Raw genomic sequence first — 26,657 nt, 5'->3', positions numbered from 1 at the left:
TATTTTCCATTATTTCGATGTTGGAACACAACATTTATTTACCTGATTTAAAAGCAACCATTGACCTGCCACATGACTTCAGACACGTTACTTCAGTGTGCTGGTTTTTATCTTCTGATGGCCTTTCCGACCTTTAGTCCCTCTTCTAAACATAAATAAAGTATAGACAATGATGAAGAAAAGGAAAGATGCAATATGAGTACTGACCATGAAGAATGAAGGTGACACAACACGTTCAATTTTTTAATGGCATCAGACCCAGATTTGATCCAAAATCAGGCTCATTTTCTATGTATGGCTTCTTTTGCACCTCATTTTGAATGTTTAGCTCTTTTGATTGGTTTGCTACATCAGTTCATACATTGCTGCTGCAAGTAGGAGGTGCAAGACCAAACCTCAGTTTTAAGTTACTTTATACTCAAATAAACAGAAATCAAGATCACACTCCTGCCATTGACTTCAGTGGGTACTGGGTTCATCTAGAGGTGCATTACTGCATCCAGATTGGTACAAAACTTCCCAGGCTGTTCTACAACAACTATTTGTTTGTAATTTGTCATCATTACAGTTGAGGATGGGCAGAGACAGTTCCTTGGCTGTCAGATCTCCCACCCAGGGGGCTGTGCACAAAAACAGACAGGCTGGACAGCATCTGGAGGAGACTGATTAAAATTCAAGCCACCTTTCAAAATACATCTTTGAGACTGAAATGCTGCTTGTCATTTCCTAAGAAAGAAGAGGTGCCTACAAATGCACATAAATAAATGCACATAAATCCCCTGCTTATTCTGAGAGTGGAAGGTGAAGTTTTCAGATGCTCTGCACCTAAAGAGGTCACTGCAATAAACATTTGGCAGGTCCCAGGAAAGCCTGGCAACTGCTGAAGCTCAGAACTCCTGAAAATCCAAATCTTTCTGTGCTAGGCCCTATTTCAAGAACTGCAGTTTATAAACAACTGATTCATGGCATACCTAAATTAAAGGATGCCAATGAATCTGGCAAAATCCATGTGCCAAGGACTTTCAGAGGCAGTTTTTTAAAAGCCCTGGAGGCTGGCTGTGACACCTGTGTGCCATGGGCTCACTCTGCCTTATAGTGAGACAAATGTTTGTGTAAACATGTAGAGGAAAAGAAGGCAAATATTTAAATAGCACACTCTGAGAAAGAGAGATGAAATTGTGACAAACTTCCACACAGACATTCTGGATTAATTTTCTAGATAATATTTTCTAGAACAGAGATCTAGATCAGTCTTTTAACAGCCTATCTCTTTACAAAATTTCCAAGAGCACTTTTTTGGTTTTCTTCCATTCCCCTGGTGACCCAGTCACTCATATACATTTTCCCAGGATTGCCACAGCGATTCCTTTGTGATGATTGCCCTATTCTGCACTTTAAAATAAGGCTGAACATTAAGGCTTAGAATGTTAATCATGAGGAGAAGAATCACAGGATAATCAGTGGTTGCTTGCAGAGCAGTGAAGCTGCAAATCAGCTGCTGAGGATAAATACCAGACACAAACAGGATTCAGAAGAAGTCCTGAAATACTTAAGCACAATGTATTTTCCTTAACAGCCCTCTGAGGTCACAATCCTTTCTAAAACAAAAGGTCTTCCATGCAGAGCACACCTGACACCTTTGCCAGGCCTTTCCAGAGGAAGATGAGGATGGGGCACAAGAGAGGCTCTTGCTGTGGGCAGCCAGCATCAGCAGGGGACACAAATTCTCCCAAATGCTGCTGAGAGCATCCTCAGCTGCTCCACAGCACCTGGCCTGTTTGCTCAATTAAACTAAACTCAGAAAGCAGCAGTGCAGTTCTGTGCCCAGCTCTTGGACATCTCCTGTCCCCAGGAGTGTTTCTCCTCTGGGCTCTGTCACAGCCTGGTGATGCAGCAGAAATTTGGGAAATTCCCACTCACCCCACGCTCCCTGAGCACAGCTGCTCCTGCACCCCAAAACCTGCAGCTCACAGCTCTGGGGGCTTTGTGATCTGCCTCTTCTCATTGCAAACCTGAGTCAGCCTCAGAAATCAGAGGGAGACAGGAAAAAATAGAAAGGGAGAAGTGGTCAAGGCATTCCTGCGTGACGCAAATGCAGTGATGTCAGAATGGAGACCACAGCCAGCTCTGCCAGCATGGATGGGATTCCAGCAGGCTCCAGCTGGTCTCATGGTTTGTGCATTCTGCCTTGTTTCCTGGACACAGCAATTCCCAGCTGCAGGCTCAGCTCCATTAACCCTTCCCTGCTGTGGCTTTCCAGGCAGCCGCTCACGGGGAAGTTTTTCCCTCTGGTGAAAGATTCCCACATTTCATAACCAGGCATCTTGCATGAATCAATGGCCAACTTAAAATCACCTCTTGACCCCGAGTGTCTGGGACAGCCACTGGAACACGGAAAGAAGAACCTTTGACACAAAGCAACATTTATAATCTGATCTTTCAGCTGCCTCCCTGTGCCCTTGAGCTTCATTCCCCAGCCACCCATGTGACTGACCACCTTTTGCATTTTTTCTTTACTCCTTCTTTTTTTCTTCTTTTTTCTGCCCCTTTTCCTTCAAGCCAATTTTCCATTTTTCCCTTCCTACCTCTGCAATGAGAAGATGAGGCATAGCTTTACTGCTGAACTTACTCTGGGAATAGATCTCAAATCCTGGATCTGACATACAACTCCCAGAAATTTTTGTGAGGGAAAGCATCCAAATTCTTAATCTAATGGCTGATTCCTTCCTGGCACAAACTGAAAACCTAATTTTGGATCTCAAATGCCTGAACTTCCCGAAAGTAAAAATCTAGGCATGGATTTTTTTGGCTGAACTAGCCCTCCCACAGCTGGGAGGGAACAAGAGCTTGAACTCAGGCCAGACCAAAATAATCAAATATCTGATTTATCAATCACTACTAATCAAATTGTATCTAAGCTGCACAGGCAGCTCCCTCTGCTCTTTTTTCCAGGTACTGACAGACAATGAAAAACAGCACAGACACATCAGAACAAACCTCATGGGCTGAGGTGACAGCAGAAAGTGTGAGGGCTTTTCAAAATTGGTAGTGAAAAAGACAAATACACCCCAATTAAAATGCAGTGATTACATTTTTCAGCAGTATAGACTTGTCCAAAACATGAAACTGTGAGTAACTCCACTAAGGGCTGACCTGGATTTCCAGCCTGCTCAGCACAAAGTGCTGCTGCTCTCCCAGAGAACACTCTGATTAACTTCTCTGACAAGAAAAATGGGGCAGTGCTTCCCAGCCAAGGAGCACCAGGGGCTGGAGCTCTTCCCCTGCTGTGGGACATCCCAGTGCTGTCCCCTGCCTGACCTCCCTGCAGCCTCTCACTGCCTCCACCACTGCAGCTCCCACCACCAAACCTGGGCTCTTCTCAACTCCTTTCTGACTTCTGAGCTTTTATGGGTCATCCATTCACATTTCTCTTGATTAACACAAAAATTGGTATTTCTCATCTGGCAGGAAAAGCTCAACGTAAAGAAAAATAACAAAAATAGCATCACTTAGGAATGCTGATACTGCAACCACCTCCTCCTTGGCCTGTGGCCAGTGCCCATGGCCAGATCCCCACTCACAAAATGCCCCAGCAATGGAGCTCAGGACAGTTTTCCTGAAAGCTGAGCACAAACAGCCATCCTGGCCCCATTGCTCTTCTTCCAAAACCTGAGGGGCTCCAGCTCAGGGTGCAGCTGCAGCACAGCCAGAGAGACTCAGCTTTCCATCCCAGCCTGCAAACCCCTGTGCCTGGGCCTGTTTGCTAGGACCAGCAAGATCCTCATTCTGCAGAACATTTCATTTCTTCCCACATTATAACATAGATGTATTATTTACCACTAGCTCAAGCAGTGTAAAGGGAAGTGTAATTCCAGTCCCTCAAGTCTTCAGGAATAGTGAAGATGAATTTTCTTTGAGCAAGGGAGTGATACAAGAAAGAAGGTCAGTAAACTTAGCAAAATGAAGCATGAAAAAGAATATGATTGATGGCTATTAATGACTCAAGGGAAATAGGAAAGGAAGGAAAAGAACATATTAAGTTAAATACTGCTGTTGGAGTAAGAGTAAATAGGCATGAACTGACTATCAATAAACCAAGGCTGAATGAAAATTAGAAGGCTCCCAACCAATTCAACAATCTGATTCTAGAGCTGTCAAACATGGGAGCAGCAGAGACCAAACTGGCTTAGGAAGAAAGCTGTTAAGTGAACAAAGCAGATTGTACAGCCTGGTATTTGTGAGAAGAGCCCTGAGTCAGCATCCCAAGCTCTCCTTTGTAGCCCCATCCTCCTGAAAGTCTCCCTTGGTTTTTTCAGCTGCTTTTGCATAGCAGACAAGCATTTCCCTTCCATGCCACTTGCAGGACCTTTTGATTCCTGAGGCCAAAGAGGAAGGGGAGAGGCTGAATTGCAGCCCAGAGGATAAGAACATGAAACACTGACTGGGCCAGTTGGGTTTCCATCCCCTCCTCCCCAGCCTCTGCCACTCACTCCTTGCCTGCTCCTTATCATTCTCCTCCCACACATTTTGACTCAGCCAAAAAAACAGATCCTCCTTCCATCTTCCTGCTGTAGCTGCAGAGCCACTTCCCATGTGGAATACCCCAAACTATTACTGGGTTATTATTACAAACTGACTAGGTGTATATATAATAAGCAAATGCTGTGAGTAAGCAGAGGACAAAAGCAGTTGATCCTCAGCAGTGTGATAAAGCTCCTTTATGTGCTTTGAGAACATCTTGGGGACCTTTCAACCCCAAAAACGTGACACCATTAATACAGGTTAAATTATCTCCATGGGGCCTAAAGATGCATACACACAATACTACTGGTAAATAACTAATATTAAACACAGCTGTGATCTAGAAAACAGGATAAAAATCTGTAGAATTACAGGACAGTTCAGGCTGGAAGGGCTCAGGAGGCCATCCAGTCCCACTGCTCTGCTCACAGCTCAATCACACTGAGCAGGGAGCTCTGTGCCAAGGCAGATGTGCCAGGAATGCACAGCCCTGCATGCCCTCTGCCACTCCTCAGCAAAGCCTTTGGAATGATCACTGTCATCTCCATGCAGGTCTCTGGGTTTCCCAGGCTGGTAAAAATCAGTTTGATTTGAGTCCTGCTCTTAGAGTCACTGGTGATAATTGCCAGTGGACCCTGCCAGGCCATGGTGGGTTGGAGGCTCCTCTGAGCTTCACCTGTGCAAACCCTGCTAAGGCAGGACAGAGCTGCCCAGGGCAGCCAGGTCAGTGCTGTCCATGGGCTGCAGGGCCAGCCCAGCACTCCAGGATTACTCAGAGATGAGACAAACCTGCCCAGCTCCTTCCCTCTGCTCTGATGTTCACAGATAAACCTGGGAGAAGCTGGAAAGAACTGAATGTCCTGTGGGAGCTCTTATCAGGACCAGGAGTGAACAGCCAATAACCACTCAGCAAATCACCTTCTAAGCTTAAAAAGCAGCCTGTTGTTTTAAAGTATGTTAGTCATCAACAAATTGGCTGGGGTGCTCTTCACTGCCTCAGCTTCCCCTCTCCAGTCTCCCTCTGCTGGGATGAGCCAGCTCTTGGTCCTTGTTTTATAGACAACAGCAAAAATCTTTACCCGTTTTCAGGATCTTCCCCGTTTGGAAGGCTGATGTGTTTGTTCTGTCATTGTTTGCTCTCTCTGCTCTGAACTGTAACCTCAGGGGACAGGGACTTTTTGTCAAGCAGTATTTGCCCAGCACCAGCACAGCCCTGCTGCTCTGAGCCTCCCTGGCACACCCACAGCAACCCCAAACTGCACAGGGTTTGCTTCTGTGATTCCTCTGCACAGGGTTTGCTTCTGTGATTCCTCTGCACAGGGTTTGTTTCTGTGATTCCTCTGCACAGGGTTTGCTTCTGTGATTCTTCCACACAGGGTTTGCTTCTGTGATTCTTCTGCACAGTGTTTGTTTCTGTGATTCTTCTGCACAGGGTTTGTTTCTGTGATTCCTCTGCACAGGGTTTGCTTCTGTGATTCTTCTGCACAGTGTTTGTTTCTGTGATTCTTCTGCACAGGGTTTGTTTCTGTGATTCTTCTGCACAGTGTTTGTTTCTGTGATTCCTCTGCACAGTGTTTGTTTCTGTGATTCTTCTGCACAGTGTTTGTTTCTGTGATTCTTCACCCCTGTGAGCAGACTCAGCTCCTGGCAGCCTGACTGGGAGAGCCCAGCTCCAGGGTGATTCAGGGTGTCCCAGGAAATGTCTGTGGGACCAGGCTCTGACCATCCCTCCCCTCTCCATTTCCCCTCCTGCACAAAGATTCACCTCTTTCTTTCCACATTTCAATATTGACAAAGAACAGGGCACATGATCCACGCAGGGTGGGTTGGTGGAGGCATCTCTTCAAACATTTATTCAAAGCTACAAAGGCCGGTCGGTGGCAGCCAGGGAGGCTGAGCAGAGCCAGACCCTGCCCCACTCCCTGCCCCTCTCTGGGGGCATTCCCGGGCTGTAATTCCAGAAGAACACATGGTTTGCTCAGCAAGTACAAGCCATGGAAGTGGGCAGTAGGAGGTAGATGCTCAGCAAACGTCTCTACCCATAGTTTTTATCATGGTTAATTCCTTATAGCAGCCTCTCGTCGAGGTTGCAATCACTGATTAGGTTTTTAACTTGCCAGTTTGTAGCGTTTGACAGCACCGTGATTGCAGGACCGACTCCTCCCGGGAAAATGCCACCACTGCCCTCTCCTGTCCTTTCCTGTCTCCTGTTTCCATTCCTTCCTCTCCCGGAGCTCCTTAACCCTGCACCTACAATCTTCTCGTGCCTGTCACACAGGAATGCCCAGGAGCTTTTTGGTGCCCTGTTTTTTATCCCATTGTCTCTTCCCTGGGACAAGGATTGTCTCAGCCCTGTGTTTGCTCTGGCACAGAGCACAGAGGTCCTGCCAGGGGCTCTGACTGCCCAGGCAGTGACAGCACAGCCTGCCCAGCTCTGCAGGGGCAGTCACACACCTGGCAGCAGATTGTTGTCTTTTCTGGCATTTTGTACCAATACCAACATCTGAAAACCTCTTTAATAGCTCCTGGAAGAACTTTGGGCAAGCCTGAGCACTTTCTGGAGCAAGAAGAACATTCTGGGAGAACCTTCCCCTCTCCACTGGTCCTTGAGGATCTGTGTCTGTGCTGAATACTGAGTTTGGCTGAGAAATTCTGTGGTAAATACTGACAGCACAAAAATCTGAAAATCACAGGCTGAATATGCCACAAAACAGAGGTGAGAGAGCACGAGAGAATACAGGCACTGAGCACAAACACAGCTCATTGTGATTCCCTTCATGGACACAATGCCTGGGAATCACAAATAAAACTGTGCCACAGGTACCACGGTGCTGTGCCTGCCCAGGGGCTGCTCTGGACAAGGAAAATCCTAAAATACACAAGTCTCAGAATCCAAACTCTATAGGAGAGCTGTCACACAGAGGCAGACTACTGAATATTTAGGAAAACACCCATCAGCCATGATAGAACCAGAGTTTCATTTTGTCCCACATAAAAAGGAGACACTTGGCATTTCTAGCCCTCACCAAAATAGTTGAGAAACAGCAGATTCCACATTCCACCTTGTGACACTGATGATAGAACAAGATATGGGTGTGCAGAAGGTGTTTGGGAGCCTGTGGGAGGTGGGCAGAACCCACTGCTGGTATTTCATGCTGGGACCAGCAGGGTCAGACACACCCTGAACATCCCCCACTGCAGGGAGTCATCTCACCTGGAAGGAGAAGGGCAGTGAGAAAGAAGCTATTTCTGGTTATTCCCAACTTCATGAGCAGGAGTTACTGAAGAGGGAAGAAGGTCCAAAGATCATTTCTGACCACATGGACACCAAAGCTCAGTAGGAACAATCAGCCATGAGAAGGCAGCTAAATTCCCAGTTATGTGCCCTGGGACACAATCCTAAAAGTGTTACCTGCTCTTTGCACATTGAAGCAAAGTGAAGGGAACAGAGCAGTGACATCCTGAAACTCCAGCCCTGCAGCCTCCAGCCCAACAGAAGTTTCTCTGAAGCAGATTTACAGAGCCAAATGCTGAAAGATGTGAAAGGGAATATTATGGCCCTTTAATTTGTCCTGAATACAGAGGCTGTAATTCTTTTTTTGGGGCTAAACTAACACACATGTTCTTGAAATGGATCTAATTCCATTGTGATTGTTCAAAACCTGGTGAAGCCACTGCTGTCCCTGATAAACAACTGCAATGTTTAATTACCTTCACTGCTGGAAAGTTGTATATGATTTATTTTAAAAGCCATCTTTTTTACTTCTGCTTTTAGCATGAAACCTTCTCCTGTCTTTGTTTGCAAAACTGAAGTGCCTCAAGTATCACATGACTTTGATTGCAAAGATCTACTCAGGGTGGTCAAGTAATTTCTAAAATTTTTCCTTTGAGATGTATTTAGCTTCCAAAATTTGTTTACCAGCTACTGGGTTGTTTTTGTCTTTTCAATCCCCTTTGGAGTTATTTTATCCTGGCTTGAGTAAGTGGACATCAGAACAAGACATTGTTTTAATGAGGAGCATTCCTAACACGGAATAATTTTCATTTTTCTGGAGGTCTAATGGCTTTGTAGCCCATGAACAACAGTGTGACTTCAAGGGACAGCCTGGCTCTTCAGCCACTCCTGTTTCCTGATCCTGGGTGTTGAAATTATGTTGTTTTGGGGGGTTTCTTTGTTGTTTTTTTTCTTTCTTTTCTTCTCAGTCTATTTTTTTGTGTGCTATGAAAAGAAGCTCTTCATGAAAAGTTAGAGGAGAACAATCTCCCTGGCCTTCCTCCAGTTCCTGGAGGTAAAAGCATGACAAGCAGCTTTATTCCATAAAACTGACAAATAATCTTTGCCAGAATTTTCCCAATTAGGACCTCTCAATCTTTACAATGAAACCCTTTATTCACCATAAACAAAATCCACTTATAGCTCCCTAGGAAAAGGAGGAGCAGGTGCTTCCACAGGCAGGATAGGAGCACAGCAGAGGTGGAAGGGCTTTGGGTTTAACTGCCAATAATTAATAATGATATTAATAACAATGGCTGGATCAATGACCACAGGGGAGCTGAGGAGGTTTGCTGACCCCACCCAGAACCAGAGAAAGAATATCCAAACATTTCTAGAACCAGAGAATATCCAAACATTTCTAGAACCAGAGAATAACCAAACATTCCTAGAACCAGAGAATACCCAAACATTCCTAGAACCAGAGAATATCCAAACATTCCTAGAACCAGAGAATTCCCAAACTTTTCTGGAACCAGAGAATACCCAAACATTTCTGGAACCAGAGAATATCCAAACATTCCTAGAACCAGAGAATTCCCAAACATTTCTGGAACCAGAGAATAACCAAACATTCCTAGAACCAGAGAATATCCAAACATTCCTAGAACCAGAGAATACCCAAACATTCCTAGCCAAGGATTCTCCAAGAGGTTCTGGCACCACTTTCAGCCAGTAAATCCCCAGTCAAACAGAGCTGGGAACATCTGGGGCAGGTAGAAGGTTCTGCTGCTGCAGGCTCCTTGCAGGAATTTGCCTCCTGCTGCCTTCAGGGTGGGTGAGCCTCAGGGATGGACTCAGGGGAAGGTCACAGCTCGGGATGCCACAGGAAAACCAGGGAAAGGGGCCTGAGCAGGGCCAGGCTCAGGGCTTGTCCTGAAAGCACCTCCTTTGTGAGCTATCAAAACCTCTCCACTGAACTGGCCCAGCAGGGAATTTCCTATGCTCAAACATTGTATTCTGAGGTTATTTATTAAACACAGAGAGCTTTGCATCATAGCTGTCATTTTTATGTCCAATAGTTTAGCTGTGAAATTATTTTTTATGATGATACAGAGTCACAAAACTTTCAGGGACTCTTCTGTCACGGAATGTGATTCACCACTTTATCCATACATGCCATGATTCATTTGGGCTGGTTTTTATTATTATGAGTCTTATTTTAGCAATTTGGCTGTCCTTAATCCATTTGGAGTTGATTTGCCTGCAAAACTCATGCATGGACAACGATAACCTATCACATAAAGCACCCTCAGGCTGGGGGGGGGGAGGGTTGGCTTTTATTTCAGCTTATTGAAAAATTGCAGTGCATTTTTTCCTCATTTTGTGTTTTGTATTGGACACATAACAGAAGTAAACATTTTGTGGCATGTGTTTTTACAATGAAATTGTTTTTTACTCAGGAGGAAAGCCACTTCAGAGGGAGGGGAAGGTGTTCAGAGTTTCTGAGGCTGGCACCCCCAGCCCACATCTCCTGGGTCCCTGGCACTGCAGGTTTGCGTGCTGGCCCTCCCCACTGCAGCCACACATCTGGCAGACAGAATTAGAACCAGAAGTTAAGCAAGCTGCAGCTTCCCAGCTCTGCAGCCAGAATTTCCAAAGTGACAGGATGTTGTGGTATCTCCCTGAAAGCTGTCCTCACCTTGCCCATGAGTTACAGTTCCTGTAATTTTTGGCCACTTGGCATCACAGGATCCCATGATGTCAAATAGTTTTGCCCAGAGAATCACAGTGGGATAACTCATTTTGGCTTGTGGGGGCTGAAAAGCTTGCTAATCACTGGTTTACAGCATGCATGTCAAAACATCCACTGCAGCTGGGTTTTGTGACTGGGCTTCTCCTCTACAAGAAACTAAATATAGATTTAAATGCACTGGGTAATGTGCTGAGCCTAAGCAAAAGTGTCCTGGATCAAAAATGGCAATGGAATAGGAAACATACAGTTGTTCCCATTGATCCAGTTGAATTTCTGTTCCTACTGGGCCAGTGAAAGCAATAATAAAATAGAAATGGTGAGATGCAGGCTGCTCATATATTGCTTATAGCCCCATGGCAAGTTTGCACACATTATAAAGATTACAGGAGTTGGAGTTCTTTTTGGTCTTTGAGGTTTTTTGTTTGTTTTTTGTTTGTTTGTTTGTTTTTTAGTGATAAAAACTAGAAGAGAAAAAGAAAATTATAAACTGTACATTTAATTATTTACTTGTCTTAGCAAGGGTCTAACAGTCTGGTGTAGCTGGTTCAGAACCTGATTGCTCAGGGCAGTTTGTTATAAAAACTGGGCTCTGGAGCTGCTGCTCCAACCAGCACAGAGCTGGGAATGGGGCTGCTCTGTGAGACCCCTCAGGGCACCCAGAATAACTGCAGCAGCCTTTGCCTTTGTCCATCAGCTGCAGGAAGGGATGCCTGAACCAGAGCTGGAGTGCAGCTCCTCAGTCATTCCAGAATTCTGACAGTCTGCTCAGCCACAGGCACTGCACCAGCCAGGGGAGTTTATCCCAAACAAACCCAGCTTTGCAGTACAGCACTCAGACTCTTCCCTTTCCCTACACACCAAGCTCACACTCCATGAGGTTTCCCTCTCTGGCCACAGCAAGGTGTTTGTACCATGGGTGTTCTCCTTCTGTGCAGAACAATGGCCAGACCATCAGGACTGAGGTGCTGGATGTCCCTTCCTGACATGACGTGGGCATTGCAGAGTGTCACAGAAGAGCTTGTGAAAATTCCCAATGAAAACAGAATTTACAAAGAATCTTCTTGCTCTCAAGCACTCCAGGCGAGAGCATGGCATTATTCAGAGAGGAAACAGCCACAAACCAGACAAAGGACACTGGCTTTAATCCTGCTCATGCTATAAACACCCAGTGGGACTTCAGAGAGATCATGGAAATCTAATTTTTATTCACTTTGCTATGGATTTCTGTGACAGCCAGTTATCTGTTTGATTTGTCTCTACTTTGTGTGTTGTTTGCCTTTAAAAAACAAGTGACTGAAGAAATCCCTTGGAGGGAGTGAGAAATTGCTTCTCCCCTTGAGGAGGAATTGAGACTTCTCAGGGCAGAAGAAAGAGGATGCCAGACAGATGGAGAGGCAGGCACAGCAAGGAGCTGCAGCAGTGGGAGCCCTGAGAGGGAGGATTGAGCAAGCCCCAGGCTCAGAGTGATGGGGACACAGTGGAGGAGCTGCTGCCCAGGCCTGGCCAGGGAAACTTGTTTATAAGTTCTTTTATTTCTGTTCTGTCTTAGCTAATTTGGAGTTTTCTTCATTGAAAAGGTTAAGCATTTCCATTTCTATTCTAACACGACTTGGGTTTTTTGGATTGGGTTTGGGTCACTTGGTAACAAGTCCAGCAGAGTTCCCACATTTCAGAGAACGACTCGAAGGATTCACTGGTGCTCCAGTGATGTCTGAGTTCTGCAGATGTAAAATCCTGACTTCTCTGGCCCTGGCCTCTTGCTGGCAGGAGCACAAGCCCAGAGTGCTGCTTCTTCTAAGAAACATTAGCTGGTATCATGATAAGAACCTTCACTTTTAATTTCTTTTTTCTGAAGCTGTTGGTTTCTGGTGCTGGTTTCAATTACTGGGATGACATGAAAAAGCTGCAATGAATTTCTGACAGAGCTGAGTGGAAGTGAGGACGAGGGTTTTCAAAGCCTTCCCTCCCTGCTCTGCTCTCCCTTGCCCTCAAAGCTGACAGAGCTGCACTGAAATGGCCTGGAGACACAGCTATGGCTTTTCTCCCCCAGTGACAGAGGGCATCACGTTGAAAGACACCATAATTTTACAACCCAGACCAAAAAATGAAGCATTTGGAGAGCAGATCCCCAGCTGATGTTAACAAGAGACTGCAGGCATTGAGGAGAAGCAGCTCCTGTTCAGGGGGATGGAATTAAACCTGGGAGAGGGTTCAGCTCTCCTTTTGTGGCTGCTGTGCCAGATCACACATCCAGGCTCCCTGGTGACCCTCTGGGTTATCCCTTAGACCATCTTGGAACTCTTTTCCTTGTCTCTGCATTATTATATAGAGATTCACCACAGCTTTCCTACACAGCCAGACACAGCCCAGTTTATAACAAATAACAAAAGTAACTCAAAGTTCACATTAACTCACAAGAAAAGCCCACTGTGTTCCTCACTCATCTGATGCATAAGTCCTGTTTCAGTCTTTTTCAGGTGCCTTTTCTAAGTTGCAATGAAGCACTGTGGAACACCAGCAGGTGAGAGACTGCACAGACAGCTGCTTCCCCAGCTGCCACACTGCTTGAAAATTGCTCAGTTGTCAAAAGAAAAGTCTCATTTTTCCTGCAGAACACAGTGCAGTCATTTCCTCCTCTAGCTTTCCATGGAATTCCTGTAAACTCTTAGCTTTGTAAAGTTATTTTTCCAGCATAAGCAAGCATTAGGGTGAACTTGCTAGAACAACCAGGGCTGGTCTTGCCAATCAGGATGAGGAGAGCATCCAAAATTCTAGCTCCTCAAATCTGCAAATATTTTTACAACATGGGAAACAAAATCAGAGTGGAACTTCCAAAGAAATGCCCTGAGGAGAACTCAGCTGTATCCCTCCCTATCTTCACAAGAATCTTATCATGGCATTCACTACATTCCAGGTTTTTACACCACAAATGACCTGAGCTGATATTTAGAATATTTGACTCTCTATTCAGCAGCAGCCCTATTAAATGTAGCAGTGCCAACAAATATGGCACCTGTGCAGAGGAATAAGGAGGCCACTGGAATTTCCAATGCACACACAAAGCATTTGGCCAATACCAATCTCTGCAGAGAAATACACCTCACCCCTTGTTTCCTGATTAAAAATGTCTTGGATCCCTTTTATTCTCTAATTCTTTTATTCAAGATGGAAGCAAAAATCAAACCCACCTTGACAAACTGGAAAAAACGAGCCTTGGATAAAATTAGAACAACTTCTGTTCATTCTTTTATTTTTCTCAAACACCTTTAAATGTGGGTTTGATCCCCTTGCACAAAGGGAGTGCTGAGACTCCCTGGCAGGTGCTTTTTCCTGCTCCCTGGGAGCCACCCACACTCATCCTCCTGCCAGCAGGTGCTTGCAGAGGTGTGTCTGAGTCCCTGCCTCTGCTGGATGCAGTACAGGAGATGGAAATCCCACCGGGCAGAGAACTGTGCTGTCAGCACAGCAATTAGGCTGTCAGGGTTCTGATTCTGTGCTTTTACATGATCATTAACTCCTTTGGTTCCTCCTTGCAAAAAACCTAAATGTTGCTGTGAACAGTAAAACACCACAGGGAGGTGTACAACACAGACACAATAATTTTAATTTCAGGGGACATTGCTTTCCCCTGGTTCCAGGCTGCTGTTACCTGGTTCACCTTTCACTTCTCATTGTTCCCTTTCCCCTGCAGTCTAACAGACAAAGAGTCTTTAGGCTCCTCCAGAACCTTTCAGAAAAACTCTTTTATGGTTTGGATTAGGGAAATAACAAACCAGGAGAAAACAAACAGACCTGTATGAGGGGACAGCAGGCATTTGATATTTTAAAATGTCTAATGAAAAACATGAAATAAAAAAAAATTTCTGTCTCAAAGAAGTTCCTGATATAAAGCACAACAAAGGGCTCTGGTTCCATCTGAGGGAGCACTGATCAGTGAGGACAAGGAGGAAAAGGTGCCATCAGCTCTGCCAAGAAGTCTGAAAAAGAAACATTCCTTTTTACCTTACATATAAACACCCTGAAATCTCAGAGTTTGGCTTTTTTGGTTTTTATCCCCTAAATACATGGAGCAAAATGTCCATTCAGAGATGAAATCTCAGTTCTGCAATTTCAGGTGATGCCATGGGAGAAGGAGGAGAGGAGAGGAGAGGAGAGGAGAGGAGAGGAGAGGAGAGGAGAGGGGAGAGGAGGAGAGGCGAGTGAGGAGGAGAGGAGAGGAAGAGGGAGATGGCAGCGGAGAGGGAGGAGGAGGGAGAGGGGAGGAGGAGGAGAAGGGGAGAGGAGAGGAAGAGAGGAGAGGAGATGAGGAGGAGAGGAGAGGAGGAGGAGAGGTAGAGGAGAGTCGGGAGGAGGAGCGGAGAGGAGAGGAGAGGAGAGGAGAGGAGAGGATGAGGGCGGCGAGGAGAGGAGAGGAGAGGCCGAGGAGGAGGAGAGGAGAGGGGGAGCAGTAGAGGAGCGGCGAGGAGATGAGAGGAGAGGAGAGGAGAGTGAGAGGAGAGGATTGTGAGGAGAGGAGAGGATGCGGAGCCAGGAGAGAGGAGGAGAGGAGAGGAGAGGAGTGAGAGGAGAGAGAGGAGAGGAGGATGGAGGAGGAGCAGGCAGTGTGCATTGCACAGCTGCCGGGATTGGGAGGGAGAGCAGAGGACCCTTTCCCAGCCAAGTGGGGCAGCAGGAACCTGCACCTGAGCTTCACCATCCCAGCTGAGAAGGGGAATGGAGGGGTTGTACAGCACGGGGAACACAAACACCAAGAGCAAACATTCCCCCTCCACTCTCTGCCCCTCTGTCAACTCACAGGCTCCATGAAATTCTTCAGTCAGCATGTCACCAAAATAAACAGGCATCTGAGCCAGAGCCTGATCCAACAGGATTCATAGCAGTAGGTATTCATTGCTACCCTCCTGTAACAGATCAGGACAATACCTTTCATTCTGGAAATATTTTAGATCAAAATGTCAAAGTGCCAAAGTTGATCCTCAGCCAGAGTGAAGAAAACATTGCTGCAGTAAAGTTCAATTGAGCTAAACCACTGGACTGGGGGAAAATCTGGCAACAGCAAAGCTGCAGCTGAATAAGATGTTTTTTATGCAAGCTGTGAGAAGGACTCAGATCACTATCTTTTCCTAACAGAAAAAACAATAGCTAAGGACTCCAGTTGCCAAAATGGAAGCCACACAGAGTGAGGAGCCACTCTGTGGAGCTGGAAACAGACCTTCATGACCTCTGACCCCACTTTCCCTGCCTCCACACCATGGATGTGCTGCTTTGCTTCCTTCAAATACATGTATTTATCTACCAGTTGTGTGTGAGACAGTCACACAGGCACACTCTGCTTCAGCAGGCTGGGAGCAGATCTGGCTCCTGCCAAACCTTTCTGTTCCTTTGAGATGCTCCCAGTGCTCCTGAGCTGTGAGAATGTGATTCCTCCATGTCTGCTCCACGTTCATCATTCATCTCTGGATATATTTACTGTTGACTCAGCCTTATATTTATCTTATTAAACACGGAGCACTATTTCTAAATTTAGACTTTCCCTCAAGCTGGTTTTCTCCCTTAGAAACTCCTTTCTTCTTTTCAAATCCTGGCAAGACCTCTCAATAACTCCTCTCTCTGACTTCACACTGAGAATTTTTTATTTTGTTGCATTGCAACCAAATTTATTGTTTGCACAAGGGCCATGGATGTGCATGTCAACAGCCATAAACTCCAGGTGACAACATCACCTTTCCATTTCCACAGGAAATGTCCACACAAAGTGCTGCCCTGCAGCAGTGGGAGCATCCCCCCAGGCTGGGCAGGGGTCTCACCCTGCAGGTGCCACTGAATTTACCCAAACCTGCTGATGGTTTGGTCACTGATTACACAGCACAGCTGCCAAGGCAGGAACTGACCCACTGGCACCTCCTCTGGGATTATCTGCTCACTGGCAAGGCCTGAATTTGGTGTAAATGTTTCAGAAATAAATGTTTCTTCATGGAAAACTCTGGGATTCTTGGATCTTGGGCTTGATGCTGCTGTGGCACTGGGACATAATATGGCATAATTGGATTTTCCACACATTTTGCTGGTGGGACAAAGAATATTTGCTCTTTCCAGGCTATTTCCATGGCACACAACACCATCCTGGATGCTCTGAAGCCTTTGAGAGGTGCTGCAGAAAGAGTGGAGCAGACAGGAACCAAAGCACCAGAATGGGTCAAATCCTGACTGCCAGAACTCCACTGAGGCCAGAACTTCCACTGAGAGCAAAACTTCCACTGAGAACAAAACTTGCAGAGAGACCAAACCTCACCCAGGAAGTTGGAGGAGCTGCACCTCAGGATTTGGCTGCAATTATGCTCTGACAAAAAACAACATTCCAGTGTCTGCAGCTGAACATTTTGAGCTCTGGGAGAAGCTGCAGTGTGGGTGTACAAGTGAATCCAGTGTCACTGCAGGGGGATGGAAATTGGCCCAGCCCAGAGCTGCTCCTGGCTCCTGGGGCATCTTTGCCTCAGTTTGAAGGCAAAACCTTCCCCTCTGTGCCAGCAGTGGGTGCCTTGCCTGGGATGAAGGAACCCTCTGTTCCCACTGTCTCCAACGAGAAAAACCAACAACCCTAACCAGTAACACTGAAAAACCACGACCACAATCAAATTGAAATAAGATGCCTTATAGCACAATCTCAAGCACCAACTCATCCTTGTTTAAACCAGCTGTAGGTAAACAATTGGAGCATTTGGTGGGGAGGTGCAAGGAGGAGGAAAAACAAAAACCAAAACTAAAAACTGAGGAGGGTTTTTTTAAACGGCAATTTATAAGCACAAATTCTAATTAATAAGAACCACAGAAAGCCTGGAGGAAAGGGCAAGGCAAATTCAAGCACTCCCAATGGAATCAGAAAAAATCCATAGAATGCAGAGTGTCAGGTCTGGCTTTTGATTACATTTGCTGTTCTTGTTGTTTGCATCAGCTTATTTTTAATTGCTGGTTGCTGTGTTACTGTGGCTTCAATGTGCTTTCCCACAAACCAGGATTTCACCTAAAAGGCTTTTTAGCCAGGGGAAGGAGAAGAAATTATATTACAGAACACAGGGAGGGAAATACACAATTTTAAGGAAATATGTTTTCAGTAATTAAGGACAAATTAAGTCTAATATGTGTGTGTGCAAATGAGATGTTAAATAATATAAATCTAAATGTCTGAACCCATGTGTGTAATAAGAAAGGCAGAGATGAGGACTTTAGAGTGTTGGGAACTGTAGATAACATGATACAGATACACATGGATGTATAAACTCCAAATGTATTTAAGCACATACATGATGACACTTCAGAAACCTCTGCTGCTTTTTATTCTTTCATATTGCCTTAAATGCAGCTCCAAATTGTAACAGTGCAGAGAGTGGATCATACTGAAATACAGATAAATGATAACAGAATATTGAGAATATTGCTTTGAATCCCTGTTGCTTGTGATGGCTTTTAATACCTGCCTAAAGACAGTAAAACAAAAAATTCTCCATTGCATCACTATGTCTGCTTATATTCCCTCCATTATTACAGCTGAATTTTCAGGAGTGACAGGAATTACAGCAGCAATTGTCAAAAAGGTGAAAACAATACTCAGATTCCAGGCACTCACAAGAATGATGCAAACCCAGGAAACCACTTTTGTTCAGCTTTTTGATCTATCTACTGTTTGATTTTTAAAATCCACCCCCTCACCCAAGTTTTGCATCCCATTTCATCTTGTCAGACCCCCAGGAAATTTTTTCATCCCATTTCCTATTGCTGCCCCCCCAGGAAATGCAGAGGGAGGGCAATATTATTCTGCAGGTGCTTATTCACACCTCTGTCTGCTTTGGATCCCCAGATCAATCCCAGCTTTGCATTTTCCCAGGGAATCAGTTCAGCATCACATGCTCCCCTTCCCACAGGTTCTGTCCTTTGCTTCCATCAATCCTCTCCACAGTGCTGCAATGAGGATGAACATAAAGAGTGACCCAGAGAATCTCAGGAGCAGGGAAGGGAGAGGTGACCCTGCCCTGGATTCTCATTTCTCATTCTCTTTTTGTCGAAATTTCCTTGCTGGGATGTTCCTGAAGGAATGCCTGACTCTCATTAAGCTGAGTTTGCCCCCAGGTAGGTCTGATCCATTCCAGAGGGCAAAAGCTTCTAACGTGGCAAGTCCTGACTGGGCCACTCACAAAACAAGACAATAAATCAGCATTTACAGCAGGGCTGTCACTCCCTGGGCAAGGACTGTGCATCACAAACCAGCCTGCTGGAACCACAAACCACCATTCCATCCCAGAGCAGCCCCAGAAATGTCAATACCACTGCTCCTATCAACCGAAATAAGAACTGCTCACAAGAACAAAAGTTAAATAAGATTTGTTAAACGTAATTGAAGTGACTGAAGGATGCAGCCAGGTGAGGACTGAAGACACAGCACACATGACTCAAAGCTGATGGAAACAAGTCAGGCCAACGAGCACTTGCCAGTGGTATTCACCCAGCTCCTGGCCAGATACCCCAGGATTCAGCTCTGTTTGTCAATATTCCAGTGTTTCTCTGCAGGTGCTGGCTCCTGACACGAGCTGCCCTTGCAGCTCAGACTCCATCAGTGAGCCATTCCACCAACCATTCCAAACTGCCTGGCCACACACACGGCCAGGGAGGCTGGGCTGGCCTCTCCCACCATACAAATGCAGAAACCAACAGAAAACCTCATGTTTCCTACAAGAAATCCATCCTTCATGCAGGAAAGGTGACACTCAGTTTCTAAACTCCGCTCACAGAAGGTAAAGAACAAAACCCCATAATTGCCATCACTGAGATATCTCGAGGCTCTGAACCCAACCAAAACATGATGAACCAGGGTCTCCCACTCAGAACAGGGTCTGGCTGCCCATATTCCAGCCCTGCCTTGGCTCAGCCCTGGGGCAGGGCCGAGCCTGGGCACAGGGCTGACTCTCCCCTGCTGCCAGCAGCTCCACGGGCACAGGGTGGCATTGAGGGAAACAAACAGCTGAGCCCCGTGGGACAAGTTCTTCAGGTGGCTGCTGGGAAGGTGCTTGGGATTTTCCCTGTTCCTCTTCCTCCTCACTGCTAGAGCTGACTGGCAGTCTCCTCCTGAATTTACCTGGGACTCACTCCATGCCAGAAGCTGATCCTGTGCCCACTGGAACTCACAGGTGGCTTGTGACACTTACTATTGTTTATCCAGGCATGGCTGATTTAGCAATTTAAACCAGATGCCCACTAAACAGGGATTTTGCTTTCATCTTGTCAGGATTTCTCTCATTGTAATTCTTCTATCTGGAATTTCCACAGATTTCATTTCTCCTCCCTCAAATGAAACCTTTTGTATAATACATTATTTGTACCTTTCCATTGTTTTGCTGTAAATTCCAGCCTTTGGTTTTATTAGTTTACACTGACATGACTCAAAGGGCCATCCCTGTTCTGGTCTGACCCCTTATAAACCACGGGTCCTTTGAGATCAGCCCAGGAACATCTCAGTGTGTCAGTAAAGTTGTTTGGCCACAAGCTGCCCTTCAGAAGGGTTCCAGAGCTCCTCAGAGGAAGAGCCATGGAGAATCTTCCCCTGTGTCTGACAGTCCCACAGTTCCAACACTAAAACCATATTTCTGTCTCAGACCTGGGTGACTGATTTAATCTTTTATCCAGTTCTTGTTTTAGATCACATCATAAATATTGTACTCCTGGCTCTTTTCCCCTCCAAATTGCTCTTGTACTGAGCAGGGCAGGAATTCCCTGCCATCCCCAGAGGTGTGTGCAGCAGCCAGCCTGACTGCCAGTCCTGCCCTGTTTGCTGAGCCCCTCCACAGCAGGGGCAGAGCCCTGAGGGTCCCAAATCTGCTCAGCCACTCTCCCAGCCCTGAGCAGTCCTGGCTGCTGCAGCTGCAGCTCTGCAGTGACACCTGCCCCAGGTCAGGGAGGAGAGGAGCAGCCACAGCACAGGTGGGACCAAGGGGAAACCTGGACAGCCCCAGGTGTGTGACAGTGCCCCCAGGACACCACTGGGATGATGTTTGATGTGCCACTATAAAGGTTTTTTCCAATAGAGTCCTTAGAGGATACACTGACTGAAACATTCCAAATGGTTTTTTTAATGCTCCTGCAAGGTCTTCCATATTTCCTGCACTGCAGTCATTTTCAGTCATTAAATGCTTCTTAATCATGCACAATTCTTTGGTGATAATGTTTGTTCACTGGGAGTTACTTTGGAGTTCTACTATGACATCATATATTCCAGTTGTAAGACACAATAGACCATGCCTTTCTCCCTTCTCTTTTTTCATGTGGACATGAGATGTCTGAGGTCAGGTCCTCTAAGGAGAATCTGCCCTTTAATGTTTTTGTTTCAGACTCTGATTCCAATTATAGTTGTAGTTCCACCCAACTTGAGTATTTTTGTGCTTAAAAAAAGTTATGGGCTAAATGAATTTCTGGATTAAATCAGTGAACATGCATTGGGATAAATTTGGTTCAGTGAAATAATGATGGCAAAAAAACTGAACCACGATTTACTGTGCTAAATACAAAGGCTGGATCTAACTGTTCCTGCCAGTCCTTCTTTCTAGACATGTGCAAGTAAGGAAATAAACAAAAGACCTGCCTGGCAGAAGAAATAGAGCTCTATCAGAGATGTCACATGCTGACTGTCAGGTGATTTTCGTAGTTTTCATTTCTGTTTTTTCTATTTGAAATACATGTGATGTATGGTTGTCTCTGCCCTGATCCCCAGCAGATTATGTTAAACTCTCCATATTTCTAATAAGCAATATAAATAATTAGGCAACAGTACATGACAAGAAAATTACATTTTGAGCTACTGCTGACATGCCTTTGGTGGTGTTGGCAGAAGCACATTGTTGTGAAGTGGAAATGAAGTAGAAAAGCCCAGTGAGAAGCTCTGGAGGGAGCCCAGCAGCAGGGCCAGGTGCTGGTGCTGCCAGTGTGGCTGCTGGGAGCCCATCCCAGCCCTGCCCAGCCCAGCAGCAGCTCAGAGCTGCCTGCAGGGCACAGGGAGCACAGGCAGGCAGCAGCACACTGCACTGGGCTGCTGGCAGAGACTGGGCTGAAAATCTGCAGCTTCAGAGAGCACAGGCTGTGGGGCAGCTGAGAGGTGTTTTCCTCCAGGCAAATTCTGCTATCATCTTTCTCTTCTCTTCTCTTCTCTTCTCTTCTCTTCTCTTCTTCTTCTCTTCTCTTCTCTGCCTTCTCTTCTCTTTCTCTATCTCTTCTCTTCTATCTCTTCTCTTCCCCTTGCCTTCCCTTCCCTTCCCCTTCCCTTCCCTTCCCTTCCCTTCCCTTCCATTCCCTTTCCCTTCCCTTCCCTTCCCTTCCCTTTCCCTTCCTTCCCTTCCCTCTTCCCTTCCCTTCCCTTCTCCTTCCCTTCCCTTCCCTTCCCTTCCCTTCACCTTCCCCTTCCCTTCCATTCCCCTTCCCTTCCCTTCCCTTCCCTTCTCCCTTCCCTTCCCTTCCCTTCCCTTTCCCTTCCCTTCCCTTCCCTTCCCTTCCCTTCCCTTCCCTTCCCTTCCCTTCCTCCCTTCCTTCCCTTCCCTTCCCTTCCCTTCTCCCTTCCCTTCCCTTCCCTTCCCTTCCCTTCCCTTCCCTTCCCTTCCTTTCCCTTCCCTTCCCTTCCCTTCCCTTTTTTCCTTCCCTTCCCTTCCCTTCCCTTCCTTCCCTGCCCTTCCCTTCCCTTCCCTTCCCTTCCCTTCCCTTCCCTTCCCTTCCCTTCCCTTCCCTTCCCTTCCCTTCCCTTCCCTTCCCTTCCCTTTTTTCCCTTCCCCAGCTGTGCTCTGGCTGCACTGAGGCTGCTGCAGTGGCATTAGCACAGACACAGTGCCTGCCCAGCACTCAGGAAATCTGGGAGAAGGGCAGAGCAAGTGCTGGTTCCAGACAGTTCTGCTCTGTCTTGAGCCACAAGGCTGCATTGTAAATAAACAGTGAGGACAAGCCAAGGCCATCATTACATGAGTACAAGTGTATAGAACTGGGTCTCTCTGCCCATGACCTAACATAACACCAACCCCCCACCCCCAAAAAAAACAACAAAAAACAAACAAAAAACCCAACTAACTAAACAAACAAAAATGAAAAGTCTGAACAAATCTGAGATCAAACACTGTCAGCAGGGCAGGGGACAATCACCCAGTGCAGGCAGTCCTGCTTTCAGTCACCAGCAGTGCTGTGGATGCTGGCTGCAGTGGATTCCACCCCCAAACTGTCCCAAATGCTGCTGATGCTCCAAGTGTGGCCAGCACTGCCCCAGGCCCAGAGGGTGCCTGCCACACACCACACAGCATTTCGTGCTTCCCTCTGCTAGAAAACATCTCTGAGGCTTTCAGGAGAGCAGGAAAGGTTCATTCCTCTCCTCCCTGCCCTGGTGTGATAAACAGGCTGCAGGGGTGAGCAGAGGCTGGCAGGAAGGGGCAGGATGCTCCTCTGGGTCCCTGCAGGGGCAGAGCTGGGGACAGCACAGGGACAGGGCTCGTGTCACTGCTGCTCCCACAGCACCTCTGCAAGGCTCAGACTGTGTCACATCCTGCTGATGAGCTGCTTTGGTGGTTTTGGGGGAAAAACAAAAGCAAACCCTCCCCCTGTGGAAGTGTAGGGGGAACTAGCTGGCACTTGGGGTCTCTTCCAACACAAACTTTTCTGTTTCTATGGAACTTCCTCATGTTAAGTGAAAGAAGAGCTCAGGAGCTGCAGTCCTGCCTGCAGCTGAGTATTTCACAAGCAAGCCCCTCTGACAGACACCTTCAGGCATCCAGAACTTGCCAGCTTGGTACTTTTGTCTCTTCCAAATAATCTCTTCCACTGAATGTGCAAAAATTTATTCCTCCACAGGGATTAAACAATGCAGCAAAGACTTCAGGAGAACAGATTTGTTCCCTTTTCCCACCTCCAACAAATTTCTTCTTTTTCACAGAGAACACAGTATCTCGGGTTTCCAGGAATTAATGATTTATGTTAAACAAACAAGAGCACGTCACTGAAAAATCTTATCAAGGCACCTGAAAAATGCCATGCACATGTCAGATTGTGGCAGAGATCTGCCTGAGCACACTGGGCTCTGGCACTTCTGACCCCTGCCAGAAGTCACATTAGTGTGACACAGACTCCTGGAACAAGCCTTGACATTTGGCACACTGCTCACCTGAGCAGCCCCTGCCCAGTTTGGGGAGTGGCTGAGGGAGTGCACTTCATTCTGGTACAGCCAGCTGATTACTAAATCTTATTTCCCAAACCAAATAAAAACAAATGTTTCATTTTCAAATCCTTGCCACGAGTGTCACGGCTTTCAAACAAATTTCACTGAGCTTTTACTCTGATCACTGTGTTTAATGCTGAGGACCTAGGCAAGCTGAGCAGAAGCAGAATCTAATTTAAGCCCAGGATCAAGATCCTCACAGGCTCCAGGGATGTTTCACTGCACTCAGATCTATGTGAGGTTTGATCTTCTGTCTTTATTAATGCTCCCTGTGAACAACACACAGATTGAAACTGTGCTCCCCAGTTTCTACTTTCCTTCCACTTCTGGAAGGCAAGGCATTTGTCAAACACCTTCATAAGGCTCCTGTCAGCTCCAGGGTTTGGCTTTTTGTTTGATCTGAGTCTGTGGTGAGGTTCAGGCAGAACAGGTCTGATGAATCCACGGCTTCCTCTGCACTATCAGCTCGTCAGCAGCAGCGCTGACAAATGTCATTTATTTACCTGGGAGGGGCTCCAGGGGTTACACCAACACATGCTGTGCACACACGTAGAGAGATTGTGCTGAACCTACGTCTCTGTGGTTATCTCTGCTGGAACTGACTCCTGGTATCACAAGCTGACACTGCCCCTCTCCAGTACAAGGTTCCTGTGTTGATACTGATGATTTCAGATTTTATCCCACATGAACGTTTAGATTCTGAACAGAGATTTACAGTTTACATCAAAACAATACAAATTTGAAAGGTTTCTCTAATGGTTTTCCACAGCTTCACTCCTTTCTGTAATTCTTCTCAGGTTTTCATAATGAATCCTTAAGATCTGCAAATGAAAACACAGCCACATACACAGCTGGAAGTCAATATTAGCTGTCACAAATTAGGTAAACAGAAATATTTGTAAACACATGTGAGCAGCCTTGAACAGGCAGCTGAAATCATCTGCTCATCTCATGCATCAGTGTCTCTTAGATAATGAAATCAACACTTTAAAAAGTCAGTTAGCAAACCTACCAAACAAACCCCCGTGAGGGAGAAAGGTTTTAATGTGACAGGAACAGCAACCCATTTAAATTACTTGCCTTTCCTGGTGGAGCCACTTGCACCTTACTTTGAGATTATTATTTATCACCTTGCTTTGAGATTTTGGGTTCCATCCCCACAGTGTGTTATACCCAACAGTAAGGGGTCCTAAATCAGACCTGATCTGGTTTGGGGTGTAAAATAAAAATAAACACATCACTATGGATTTCTCCTTTCAAATATTTCAGTGCTCTTCTTAGTTTTTCCCGAATTCTCTGATTTTTTTTTTTTTTCAATCTAGAGCTAGACTTAGAAGGCTGATTTTATGGTACAGACACCTTTAGCATCTAGAAAGAGAAATTAGTCCAATTGTCTCGTTCTGGCCTCAAAAGAGCTGTTCAATTTAGACTGCCATTTAGGCAATAACTGCCTGTTGGATTAAAACTGATAAGCTACATACAAAAACACTGTCCAGCCCATTATCAGGACTACTGAGACAGTTGCTCCCCAGCAGAAATTCTATGTTTACTCTGCTGAAATCTTTTTCTTTTTAATACTTCCATTGGAAAATACTTATTTGTGAACTAAACCAACAGAAATTGGAATAGACAGGGTTCCAAGCTGACCATAAAACTGTCTTTAATTAGGAAATTGGTTGAACTCCAAATCCAGGACACATTCTTTGCATCTGAGAGAAGCAAGAGAAACAGTTTTAAAGCCACATGCCTCTTGTGACAGATAAGCATTTCACTAGAAAGAGCAAAGTGCTTCCTTCCTTTGTTCTAATTTCAAACCAGAGCAACACTAAAAAAACTACCTGAAAAAAAAACCTACTAAAGAAACTATCTGCAGCTCCCACACTGAGGTCATGGTGGGAGCCTGTACCTCGTTTCTGCCCTGGAAAGATGTCACACATGTACCCTGCAGTGAGCAGGAAACTGCGTGAGTGCTTCTGTGGCTTCCAGCCCCAGCTCTCACTCTGGGCAGTGGAGCAGGACAAGCTGCCTCTACATGGTTTGGGGTTTCTTCCAGTCAGTGGCCTATTTTCTGTAACTCTCAGCAGCTTTGGAGAGTTCCTGCACTGCAGCAGAGGCTCCACTGAGTGCAGGGAGTGCCAGCAGTGGGACAGCAGAGGCTGAGACTCAGCAGCACCTGCCCCAAACCCCAGAGTGCTCACACACCTGGGACAGCAGAGGCTGAGACTCAGCAGCACCTGCCCCAAACCCCAGTGTGCTCACACACCTGGGACAGCAGAGACTGAGACTCAGCAGCACCTGCCCCAAACCCCAGAGTGCTCACACACCTGGGACAGTAGAGGTTGAGAATCAGCAGCACCTGCCCCAAATTCCTGCCCCAAACCCCAGTGTGCTCACACACCTGGGACAGCAGAGGCTGAGAATCAGCAGCACCTGCCCCAAATTCCTGCCCCAAACCCCAGAGTGCTCACACACCTGGGACAGCAGAGACTGAGAATCAGCAGCACCTGCCCCAAATTCCTGCCCCAAACCCCAGTGTGCTCACACAGCTTTGGGAAGCTGCTGCTGCTGTTCCTCCCCTGCTGCTGCTCCAAGGCAGCTCTCCCAAGCCCGTACATGTCACACTCATGCTCTGAGCTGCTGCAGACATACCCCCAGGGCTTGTTTGGATTGGGATCCCAGCGATTGCAGCTGAGTGAAGTCCAGGCAGCTGGCACAGAGCTGGCCTGGAGTGCTGCTGTGCCCTGCCACAGCTCTGCCTGCTGGGGACAGGGACAGGGCACTGCCCCAGGGGCTGCTGCAGCCTGGCCTGGGCAGAGACTGAGGCTAAGCTGGCTCAACAGGAGTGCCTGCAGTGGGAGTTTGTTATGAACAACCACCAGCTCAGTGCTCACAAACTTTTAGATGTTTTTACTGGAAATATTCACGTAATACCCTTGGCA

The 26,657-nt window shown here is 46.4% G+C and overlaps 1 long non-coding RNA gene across 1 annotated transcript in view; it reads left to right on the top strand.

The window, feature by feature from the left end:
* The first annotated feature begins 1,316 nt into the window (after positions 1-1,316).
* The window catches only part of LOC306809855, a 639,653-nt gene continuing 614,312 nt past the window's right edge, over positions 1,317-26,657 (top strand). The window contains exon 1 of the long non-coding RNA XR_013776315.1: positions 1,317-1,326. This is a non-coding gene — a long non-coding RNA (uncharacterized lncRNA). The remainder of the gene's footprint in view (positions 1,327-26,657) is intronic.

This window comes from Erithacus rubecula, assembly GCF_903797595.1.
Source record: "Erithacus rubecula genome assembly, chromosome: 18".
NCBI classification, from domain to species: domain Eukaryota; kingdom Metazoa; phylum Chordata; class Aves; order Passeriformes; family Muscicapidae; genus Erithacus; species Erithacus rubecula.
Note: the sequence above shows the minus strand (reverse complement) of the source record. Positions and strands in the feature narration are given on the sequence as shown.